Genomic DNA, 11,854 nt, shown 5'->3' with positions numbered 1-11,854 from the left:
CTGGGCCCACTGGTGGACCTCCTGATGGCACTGGTATTTCTGGCCACTGTGTGACACAGAGTGTTGGACTGGATGGGCCTTTGGCCTGATCCAACATTGGCGTCTCTTATTTTCTACCATCTACTAAATGGAAGACTGTTATCTTGGACCATCTTGGAGCACTTTATTTTATAAATTTGGTAACAAATTGTTTTATCTTGTTTTTATGTACTGGCATGTGTGCCCTGATGTTCGCCACCCTGAGCCCGTCCGCGGGAAGGGCGGCCTAGAAATTGAAAATTAATAAATAAATAAAAATAAACCACATACAGAATGGTAGACATCCAATTCCTGGGTCAAATCTTCCCCCACCATATTGTCATGATTTAGTTTCAGCTTGTTAACACTCATCCATCCCAAAACTGCCTCCAGGAGCCTGTTTGGTTTCCACAGCATCCCTTGAATCTGTTGGAAGTACAAGACAGAGCTGAGTGTCATTGGTAGCTCATCCTAAACCTCCAGATGACCTTTCCCAGCAGCTTCATAGATTTTAAAAAGCATGGGAGACAAGATGATACCTAGTGGATAAGATGGTACCTTACAAGATCCCATAGGCCAGAGTTCAAGGGTTCGAGCAACAGCCACTAACCAGTGTTAGCCCAGATGCTTTTTATTGGGTTATTTCTGGACTATGTTATGAATAAAGCTTGATGCAAAGGGCTAATAAAAAGAGACTGTGTGATTCAGAGTTCATCTTGAGGGCACCCAGAGAAGAAGATGCCAGCTGAAGTTGATAATCTGCTGAAACAACATCGTTCCAGAGGTGTCCCAATGTCTCCTGCTTATCGTGTGTGTGCAAACACAGGGTTTACAGCAAACACAGAAAACTCATTAGTTAGCCCCAGACGGCCAGTCTCCAGATGAGAGGCTTATTTCAGAGTTCCCCCTCTGCCAGACTACAATGAATTTCCATTCCACATGGCGAGTGATGAATCAGCGCTTACTGTTGCCTCCGCACGTACCTCTGCCCCCTCCCAGGTGCCAATGGTCCAGTAGATTGGAAATTGACCCCTTAGCCAATCCCTTACCTGTAGGGTGGGGCCACTGGTGTAATCCGCCTGAGCCCACCCCCTCCTACTCGCAAGCAGCTTTAAAACTTAGAACACAGAGAGCAGCCAACTTCCTTCTCCCTTTTACCTACGCCCTCTTCCTGTCTGCTGTTTCCCCTCAAGCCCAAGTTTGCTGTACCCAAAACCCTTACCTCGCTTTGCATTCTAGTCTGCAGCTAGAATGATACACGTGTTTTCAGCCGGTCTAACTGCACGTGCCTTCCCCTTTTCTAGTTTTTCTCCCCACCCTAATACCTCCTGCTGGAAGCTTTAGGAGCTGCGCAACGTCTGAGGTAAATATCACCTACCTTTTATATCCTGCTAATGCGAAAGTGCTTTACCAAATCTTTCTGTTTTTATCTAGTTCTTGTGTGTGTGTATGATATTGTGTGTTTTGCTTAATATTCAGTAAACTAAAGATAATTTTATTCCTGTTTCTGTCTCTTCATTGAGAATGCAGTGGTGCAGCCCATCCTCCGTATACATTGACCTGAACCCCAATTATTAAACTGTTCCAATTGTCTCTCCTAAAGAGCAATTCGGCTAACACCAGGTCTAAAACTGGATTGGAATAGATCCAAACAATCTACTACATTCAGGAATCACTAAAGTTACCTAGCTGCCACTGCTCATTCAATCACCTTGCTCAGTTATGGAGCAAGGCTCCAAACTTGAGCTGAGAGTAAATATTTTAATTAATAAATGCATAAACTTTGCTCAATGGAGTGGTAGGATTGGGCTAGGATCTACCTCACTGAGTAGAAGTATTACAGTGGGGGGAGCTACTTCACTGAAAAAGATATCAACTAGTAGGGGAGGTTGGTGCTACAGTTCCTCATTTGCAAGGCACTCGAAACATGGCAGTCTAAATGGACTACCTGCGGTCAGTTGGGAATGATTATAGTCCCCTGTTGGCACTCCAAGGCCAGCTGGTTAGTCACTGTGTGAAACAGGATGTTTCACTGTATGAATCACTTATCAGATTCCAGTGAGGTTGCTCTTGCATACATCAGTATCGGCCTTCCTTGGATAGTTCTTTTCCAACAGCCATCCTCTGAAATCTCCCTAAAAATGGTTATGATAGGATTGGGTGTTGGCAGTTTGTATGGCTGTAGGATACTGTGATGCCTCATTGCTTTACAATTGCATTGGAAGACTTCTTTGTATAATCTGCCTTAGCATATGATTGGAGATCCCCACCCCCCACTAGATAATAAATGCTAAATGCCTGTTGGGTGCATTTTGTATTTGATCCCTTGGATGCGGCGGTTTCCAACTGCTTCAGAGACTGCACCTCCTCAGTAACCACAGCCACAGCAATACATGTACAATTCAGTACCAGATGCCTCCCCTGTGCAGCTCTTGTCATCCCTTAGATAACAATGCATATTGGATGGATTTACTGAGCTTAGTGTCTCCTCTGAACACGCTCTCCCTATTGCGCTTGGCAACTTTCCATCCTCTTCACTGCCATGCATTTGGCTTCTCTGCAAAGCTTGTTATCACCTTGGAATACTCCACATGGAAGTAGCAACTTGTTTTCTCACTCCTTGCCACAGGTTTTTTGGACTACAGCTTGGATATATAGGTTGGTGTATCTAATCATTCATCTTGTCAATACTCCGCCAATTTTATTTTCACCTAAAAATTTAATTGTCTCCTAAATATTTAGCATCCAGACGAATGTTGACTGATGGATTGCTCAAAGGCCACAGCGTTCTATATACAAAAGTGAAATGTGCACAGAAATGCTGGTTCATCATGAACATAGTGTGTGGATTGGAGTTTCTGTTGGTGATGATCTCAGTTTAACACACTGCTAAGCTTATGCAGCAGGGGTTTCTTGCTTTCTCTTTCTCCACTCCACAGTCGTGATCAGGCAAAGCTAACTTAATTCTAAACTGAGACCTTCTTAATTCAACATGAGATCATGATGGATCATATGTTGGAGTAGTAGTTTAAAGCCAGGAAAACAGTCTGTAAGGCACAGGGCATGAAAGCTGCAAAACCAAGAGAACCAGCAATAAGCCGATTAGGGTCACAAAATTCTACTGTAAATTCTTGCAGGCTAGGCAAGAAATAACCTGGGAAGTAGTTTCTAAAAGCTGATTAAAACCTTCATGTGGTTTCATGTGGGGGCTGTCAATATATGTCTTCTAAAATGCAGAAAATGCAACCTAGTAGAGCTGCTACCTGGGTCATACAAATTTGGGATGGTTCTGATACATGCATATGAAGTGGTACACAGTGTAAGTCATAATCTCTATATGATGCATCAACATGATTTCCCAGTCACAGGGGGCTGTCATGTTTAAATCACCCTCCAAGATGTGAGGCATGTCAGGAATTGCGGTTTTATATGGGCAGGGCCAGCCAGCCATAACTGGTTGTCATCTGCTCTAGTTCCTACACTCAGCTGACCAGTGCTGCCATAGCATGGCAGAAGAATAGGTGCATGGAAGCATGGCTCACATGAGAAGTTATCTGAGGGGAAAGGACAGGCTTTCACTAATGTCCTTCCGCACTGTTGCAACATCACCCATGAACTGTGGAAAGTATCTTTCAATCAATCACTAATGGTGGAAAGTGGTGTCAAGTTGCAGCTGTCTTACACTTTTCAAGGCATGAAATGTTCAGAAGTGGTGTGCCATTGCCTACCTTTGGATATCTGGGGTGGTCTCCCATCCAAACACTAACCAGGGTTGACCTTTTTTGGCTTCCAAGATCTGACAAGATCAGGCTAGCTTGGGCCATCCAGGTCAGGGAGACCGACCACTAGGGATGCTGAAATAAAGCTCCACAGAGGCAGTTTCAATGTTTGGCTTGAGAGTCTAATGATATTGTTTGCAACAATGACAGACAGTAGCCTCACAGTCAAAGTTAGAATCCAGAAGTAGCATACTCCTGCTTTCTTCTACCACAACCGTGTTGTCCCCAGCAAAATTACTGGTGTACAGGTTGAGATGCACATAAATACACCGAACTGCCTTATACTGAGTCTGACTGTTGATCATTGGTCTATCGAAGCCAAAGTCTGTTGTGGCTTCCCTGACTGTCTCACAAGTGTCTTGGGTAGAGTGAAGTCTTTCACATCACCTACTACCTGAATCTTTTAAAAATGGAAATGCCAGAGACTGACCCTGGGAGCTGCAGTGTGCAAAGCACATGCTCTGTCACTGAGCCACATGGATCAGCATAGGTATGGAGCAGCACTGGGACTCTCCCAATATGTCACAGCCCTCATTCACAGAGCCAGTCACGTGCTTGATTTGATCTTCACGGTGGGGGTTACAGTGGACTGGATTACTGTTACAGCAGTTCCATGGTCGGACCGCCATGCCCTGAAGGCCCGTGTGAATGTGGCACCCTGACCCTGTTTGGGTGGCAAGCACATTTTAGCTTACCCACAGAGCCAAATGGACCCTCAGCAGCTTCAGATGGCCCTACAGGATCCTATGCCCCCCCTGGTGGCTCATTAGATTAGCTAGTCGAGGACTGGCATGGCCAACTCTCAACTGCCATCAACGAGATCGCTCCCCGACACCCTCTGTGCCTTCGCTCTAACTGGGCTCCTTGGTATACCGAGGAGCTGCGGCCGATGAAACGAGGGCTCAGATTACTGGAGAGATTTTATTTATTTATTAAACTTCTACCTCACCCTCCCGCCAAAGCGGCTCAGGGTGGTTTATAAGCAATTTAAAACCAACATACAATTTTAAACCAGCAAATACAAGATTTAAAATACAATTCCATACAATTCCAATAAATACAATAAAACTAAATAAATAAATACAGTGACATCCTATAATAAAGTGCTAGTGCGACCCAACCGGTGCAGTCAGTTCTTATTGGAACGCTTGACGAAACAGCTCCATTTTCACGGCTCTACGGCTGTGGTGGAACAGACGTCCCAGAGGTACCCGCTGTTTTGCGGGGTTCCTCAAGGGGTGGTGTTATTCCCGATGTTATTCAACATCTCCATGCGCCCCCTTGCCCAGATTGCCCGGAGGCATAGGCTGGGGTGTCACCAATATGCAGATGACACCCAGCTATATCTGTTGTTGGGCAGTCAGTTCGACTCGTCCCCAGAAGACCTGGAGTGGGCGCTTCAGGACGTGGTGGGCTGGCTTAGGCTGAGCCGATTGAAATTGAATCCCACAAAGATGGAGGTCCTGTGCCTGAGTCGGAGTGGCTCGGGGGTAGGGATCCCACTACCAACCTTCAATGGGGTGTCATTGGTGCCAGCACTGAGGGTCAGGTGTCTGGGAATGCTCCTGGATGCCGCCTTAGCAATGGAGGCCCAGGTAGCAGCCACTGCCAAGGCAGCCTTTTACCATCTGCAGCTGATTAGGCAGTTGGTTCCCTTCCTCGAACGCAATGAGCTGGCAACAGTGATCCACGCTATGGTCACCTCGAGGTTAGACTACTGCAACACTCTCTACATGGGGCTGCCCTTGTCCTAAATCCGGAAGCTGCAGCTGGTGCAAAATGCGGTGGCCAGGCTGTTGATGGGTCTCTCCATATGAGACCACATCCAGCCTGTGCTGAAGTCATTGCACTGGCTCCGAATAGCATACCAGATTCATTTCAAGGTGCTGGTTTTGACCTTTAAAGCCCTATATGGTCGGGGGCTTGCCTACCTGAGGGACCACCTTTCCCCATGCCCCAGAGAGCACTGAGGTCAGGGTCACAAAATTGCCTGACTCTCCCTGGCCCGAAAGATGCCAGATTGGCCATTATGTTGGCTAGGGCTTTTTCAGTGGCAGCTCCACACTGGTGGGATGAGCTCCCAGAGGACATCAGGGCCCTGTGGGACCTTTTACAGTTCTGCAGGGCCTGTAAAATGGAGCTCTTCCACCGGGCCTTTGATTGGGAGCCGCCACTGACAACCATTGCAAACTGAACATACCACAGCCCTATGTAACCACGCCGGATATGGTCTCTCTCCAGTGGACTATGTATAGAAATTTGTCACCATCTGTTTATACTTAGCACTTTATGTAATTGTTTGTGTTGAAATTTTATTGTATTTATTGGTTTTATTGTATTTTAACTTGTGTAAGCCGCCTTGAGCCAGTTTGCACCGGCAAGGCGGGATACAAATTGAAGGTAAATAAATAAATAGCTAACCAGTATGCCAATCCCTAAGCACCAGTTAAATGACCGGGGGTATGTGGACCAAATAACCTTTCTGCATTTTAGGATTGACCTGTTGATTATAAAATGACAATCTCATCAAAAATGTTATAATGGAAACATCCAGCTTAAAGACCTATTGTGTCTAAAATATTACCTTTCTAATAGCTTAAATGTATTTTATGCTTATGTATCATCACTGTAAACTCTTTAAATATGGTTTAGAATTCCCATAGCCAATTACTTAGGTGTTTATATGATAGATTTCACCATTAGAACAGGCATCAAATGACCATTTTCCACTAAGACAATAGCAAAATTTACACAGTGGCAAATTGTTTAATTGGCTTTTTTTTTTTACAGAGGCATGCTTATTACCTCCACAAGAGACTCTTCGCGCTTGCTCTATTCTCCCTTACTTAGCAGTTCTGCTAATTAAGCTGTATTAATGTGGCTATTTTCCTGTAGATTGAACAGTACAATGAAACTGTCAGAAAGAAGTGCTAGGAAGTTGCAATTTGGCAGCCTCTTGGTCTTTGAAAAAAAGATGAAGGAAGAAGGTGGTAGAAAAACAGCTGTGGCTCCTGCAACTGGAATTTTAAAACAAGAATGACAGCCCAGTCATTCTGTTCAGAAGACTGAGAAAAGGTGATGTATTGAAGCAGCAGCAATGAGCTCCAGATTCAAGGAACAATTCTGTAAGAGTTAATTAGTTGTGAAACTACATGGAGGATTCTCAACAACACAATAAACACAGTCCTGCTTTATAACAGGTTTACGGATAGTAATGAGTTCTAATTACACCTCTATACATTGGAAAGTAAACAAATAAATGGACATGCAAAATAATCTCTGGACATTTTAAAACAGTAATATTTTTTACAATGAATTGCTAAATGTTTTCACTAAAATTGCATTCAGGGAGGAGGAGGAGAAGAAGAAGACGATGACTATTAGTGATTGGCGAACTCCCCATGGCTTGAATCATACTGGCCATAAATTAAAAGTGGTATATATAAATGCTTTAAAAAGCCTTTATTTAGGGTTCTAAATTGGATTTGAAAAAAATTGTACATCCTTATTATTATTAATTAATATGGTGCCGAGCAGAAAGCCTTAGTGCTAATGGCTCCTGTATTAACAGCATTAAAAACGGTCCCAGCTAACTACCTGGACTTTACTACAGACTATGTTAACCTGGACTGTGCTTGGTAGACTGCAGGGGGTGTGGGGGCTTTGGCTCCTACCCCATCAAGGCAAGCAGCTGTCTCTTTTCTCCCAGGACGGCTATCGGACTTCTCGGTCTGGCCTGGTCTCAGCTATGCTGGTTGGCGGAGCAGCGGGACCAAGTGGAGCCTTCGCCAGTGGAGAGTGCGTGCAAGCCAGCTGCACAATCCGGTGGATACTCCAGGCCCTGTTGGTGCTGGGTGAAGACGTGGAACCAAGGGGAGACTTTGCCAGCGGAGCACACAAGTGAGTTGGCTAGAGGACGCTTCAGGGTCTCTTGGGGCTGGGCAGCTTTGTGACCGCCACTCCAGTAGATTTATCGCTGGCATTTGTGTGGCAGCCGCAGCCACAATCGTGGCCGGTGTTGCAGGGGTCCCATTGGTGCTTGGACGAGGTCACAGGAGGGCTACAGGTGTCCGGGCTAACCTGGGGACCTCAGGGATCCCCTTCACCCCCCCCCCAAGAATTCCATTGGCTGAGCCCGGGTTTCCTGGAAAACCATCGATAGCGCAACTTCAACAGTGACCCTTTTCGGGCTTAACATCAGAGACTGTGGCTGTGGAAACAATGGAAGATCAGCATCTAAGAATTGGTCAGCCCAACAGGAGAGACATTGAGGAGCAGATAAACATCGGCATGCCTTGGAAGATGGTTCTGGGGATTCAACCAACATACATCCATAGGACTAATTATTTAATAAGATCTGTGAAGCACTGAGCCTAGCTGCCACACTGGATTGTTAGGGAATTTTAGGCTTAGACTTAGTTAATTGAGTTGGGATACAATTATAAGTGTTGTGTATTGTATATTTTTCACTTAATTGTAGGTCTAAGGGATTAATGAATTGGTTTTTTATTGCCCTGATTTATGAAATTATTACAGAAAGAGAAAGGGGGGGAAAGGCAATCATAGGCTACCAGATTAAATTTTGCGGGTGGGGAATAGAGTTGTTTATTATAGTGTGTATTAATTGTATTACTTTAGGAGCTGCTGGAGCTTATGCTTGTTCTTAAGTCCTGGTCCTTATATGGGAGGAATAGCTTATATAGGAGGAACAGTCCATTTAGCTGGCCCGCCAGCAGCCTAAGGCTTGTGCGAAGACTGGCTGGTGCGATGATGCCTGGGCAACAAATTCCGGTGGTCCTGGGGAGGGGAAGGTATAGCGGTGCACCCAGGCAGAGAGTTAAGGGAAGGACACAGAGAAATAGAATGGCTCGGTGCCCTTCCAGCCTGTGACCCATCCCAAAGGTTGTTGGCAGTGGGGCTAAGGCTAATAACCCCCCTCCGACATTGGTGTTGTGGAACGCCAGGTCTATAAATAATAAGATTACAGTCCTTCAGGACTTCCTTTTGGAACAGGAGGTAGACCTGGCGTGTGCGACCAAGACCTGGGTGTGGGACAGGGAGACTGTAGCTCTCTCCCAGCTTTCCCCTCCTGGGTTCTTGGTCCTACACCAATCACAGACTAGGGGGCGGGGGGAGGAGTGGCTACTTTCATTCAGGAGGCTTACTCCTTCAGGGCACTCCCACCACAGGAGATCACAGGCATCGAGTGTGTTGGTCTGCTGCTAGAGGCCGAGGAGAGTCTGGCAATTTGGCTGGTGTACCGACCGCCTAATGCACTGGCCAATAGCCTGCCATCTCTGAGCTGGAGCACCCTAGGCTGCTGGTCTTGGGTGATTTCAATGTCCATGCCGATGACACGGCTTCCAATCAGGCAGTGGATCTAGTGTCGTCCATGGTGGTGCTGGGACTCTCCCAATTCATAATGACCCCCATGCACCGGGCCAGACACACGTTTGATTTGATCTTCATGGCTGGGATGACAGTGGATTGGATTACTGCTTTGGCAGTACTGTGGTCAGACCACTATGTCCTAAAGGCCCATCTGAATGTTCCACCCTGACTATGCCCTAAAGGCCCATGTGAATGTTCCACCCTGACCCTGTTTAGGCGGCGAGCAGATTTTAGCTCGCCCACAGAGCCAAATGGACCCAGTATGGCTTCAAATGGCTCTGTAGGACCTGAAGCCCCCTGGCGACTTGTTGGGTGAGCTTGTGGAGGACTGGCATAGCTGACTCCCTACAGCCATAGATGAGATCGCTCCCTGGTGCCCTCTGCACTCCCGGTCTAGGCTGGCTCCCTGGTACACCCAGGAGCTGTGGCTTATGAAGCAAGAGCAAGAATGATTCGGTCATTAGTAGCTCTGCCACAGGGCAGACAAAATGTTAGGGAATTGGATATTGGCTGTGAGGCATTTGTGAGCTATTTTGCAGATAAAGACATGGTGCTCTGCCGTGACCTCCCCACCACAGTTGATACAGTGAGTGAACTTGACGCCCCTTGCACGTCTTCAACTCTGGGTTTGAACAGCTTCAACCCACTCAGCCCTGAGGAAGTTGACAGTTTGCTCGCATCTGTATGCCCAACCACATGCAGCCTTGATCCGTGCCCTTCCTGGCTCAGTAAAGCGAGCCACGAGGGGTTTTGAGGTGCCCTAAGGGAGATTGTCAACAAGTCCCTTACTGAGGGGCAGTTCCCAGGGACACTCAAGAAAGTGATGGTCCATCCCCTCTTGAAAAAACCAAATCTGGATCCGGCCAAATTGGCAAACTATCGGCCGGTTTCCAATTTGCCCTATTTGGGCACAGACTGAACAATTTTTTGTTTGGCACAACACCAAATTCCAGATGGATAGATCTACCTGCCCATGTTCCTGGCTTGGAAGAGTCAGCTAAGAGTTGACCTGGCTTAGCCAGACTAACAATGGCTTCTTCTTGCTGCTGGAGTGGACAATAGGTGAATGGAGTTTCTTTAAATTACTATAGGCACTTGACATGTAATCTATGCTATAGCCTTACAGAATGTTTATGAAATGGGGGAGCAAAAGGTGTAGTATTTGGGGGGAGAGAACCGGCTACACCAGAAAGCCTTGATCTTCCAAATCAGTCCCAAACATGTATTTAGAATGCAACACATATACAGGGCGACACCATCTATAGGTGCACTGGATCCTGTTTCTTTTAAATAAACAATGAGGGTGATTTTATTTTATTGCATTTTTATTTTAAGCACTGAATATGTTGAGCAGGAATAAGTATGGAAATGTCAGATAGCAGGTTTTATTCATTTTGTTCACTAATTTTATATATACAACTCAAGTTTCACCGGACTTTCACCTTAGTTAATTTGCATAGATTCAGCCATTAAACGGGAAAGGAAATTATGGGTGTTTCTCTCTCCAATGTAGCTATGTACCAGCTTTTTTGTTATTATTTTAAAGGCAGAATTTTGTTACATCTCAAGAAGCCCTTTCATATTCAGATTGATTCTAATGTGAATGTTATTTAAATATATAATTTTTGCAGTTGGAAAACCAGCTCTGTGTTGTGCATATGAAAATACAAGTAATATAGGAGTTCAAGACACTACTCACCTGTTCATAGAACAGCATTAGCTGCCATTTTTCTTCAAGTTTCTTGAAACCTATCATCGTGTGGTAGTTACAGTGTTGGATTTGGATCTGGAAGTCCTGGGTTCAGATCCCAATAGTGCCATGGAAGTTTGCTGGGTGACCTTGGGGACAGTTACACATGCTCAGCCAACTTCACAGGATTTTTTGAGGGGGGAAATGGAGGAGAAGAGAATGTTGGAAGCTACTTTGGATCTCAATAAATGAAGTAAATAAATATATTAAAAATGGGCCCAACCCAACTAGCAGCACAGTCCTACAAGCCAATAGTACTATCTTATGTCACTGTTCCCCACATCGAAGGGTTTTGTTGGAAGGAAAGCTCAACATATTCTTGCCTCAGTTATAAATAATGGATATTAGATAGCTTTTCTTTTCTGTGAATTTCCTCATGACATTATGATGTCCAAAGTCAGCTGGAGAGAGGTCATAGTTTATTTATAACTAGGAATAACTCATTGTGGAAATAAATACAATCAGCTCTAGACAGAGGCTCTGGGTGGGTGCCCTGGTCTTGGGCACTCAGCTTCAGTTTGCTGTGATGACCTCAGCAGGATATAATGAAACTGTTTTCTCCAGGGGAACTGATCTCTGCCATCTGAAAAGCACTTGGAATTCTGAGTGATCTCCAGTTCTCACCTGGAGATTGGCAGCAATGGTTCCCCAGGAGGAAACGGCTGGTTTGGAGGGTGGAGTCTACGACATTGCATCTGTCTGAGGTCCCACCCCTCCTCAAACCTCACCCTCTCCAGGTTCCATCCCTCAAATCTCCAGGAATTTCCCACATGGAGTTGGCAACCATATCTCCTTCCCAGCCAATAATCAACCTACCTTTATTTCCCCCTCACTCTTCAGCTTTCCACCACCCACACACCTGCAGCCTCTCCCGTGCTCTGAAGCCCTGACTGCTACGTCACATTGGCTGTCATAC

The sequence above is a fragment of the Gekko japonicus genome, unplaced genomic scaffold, assembly GCF_001447785.1.
Source record: "Gekko japonicus isolate JY-2015 unplaced genomic scaffold, Gekko_japonicus_V1.1 scaffold758, whole genome shotgun sequence".
Taxonomy (NCBI): Eukaryota; Metazoa; Chordata; class Lepidosauria; order Squamata; family Gekkonidae; genus Gekko; species Gekko japonicus.
The sequence above is the reverse complement of the archived record's forward strand: the minus strand, read 5'-3'. Positions refer to the sequence as shown.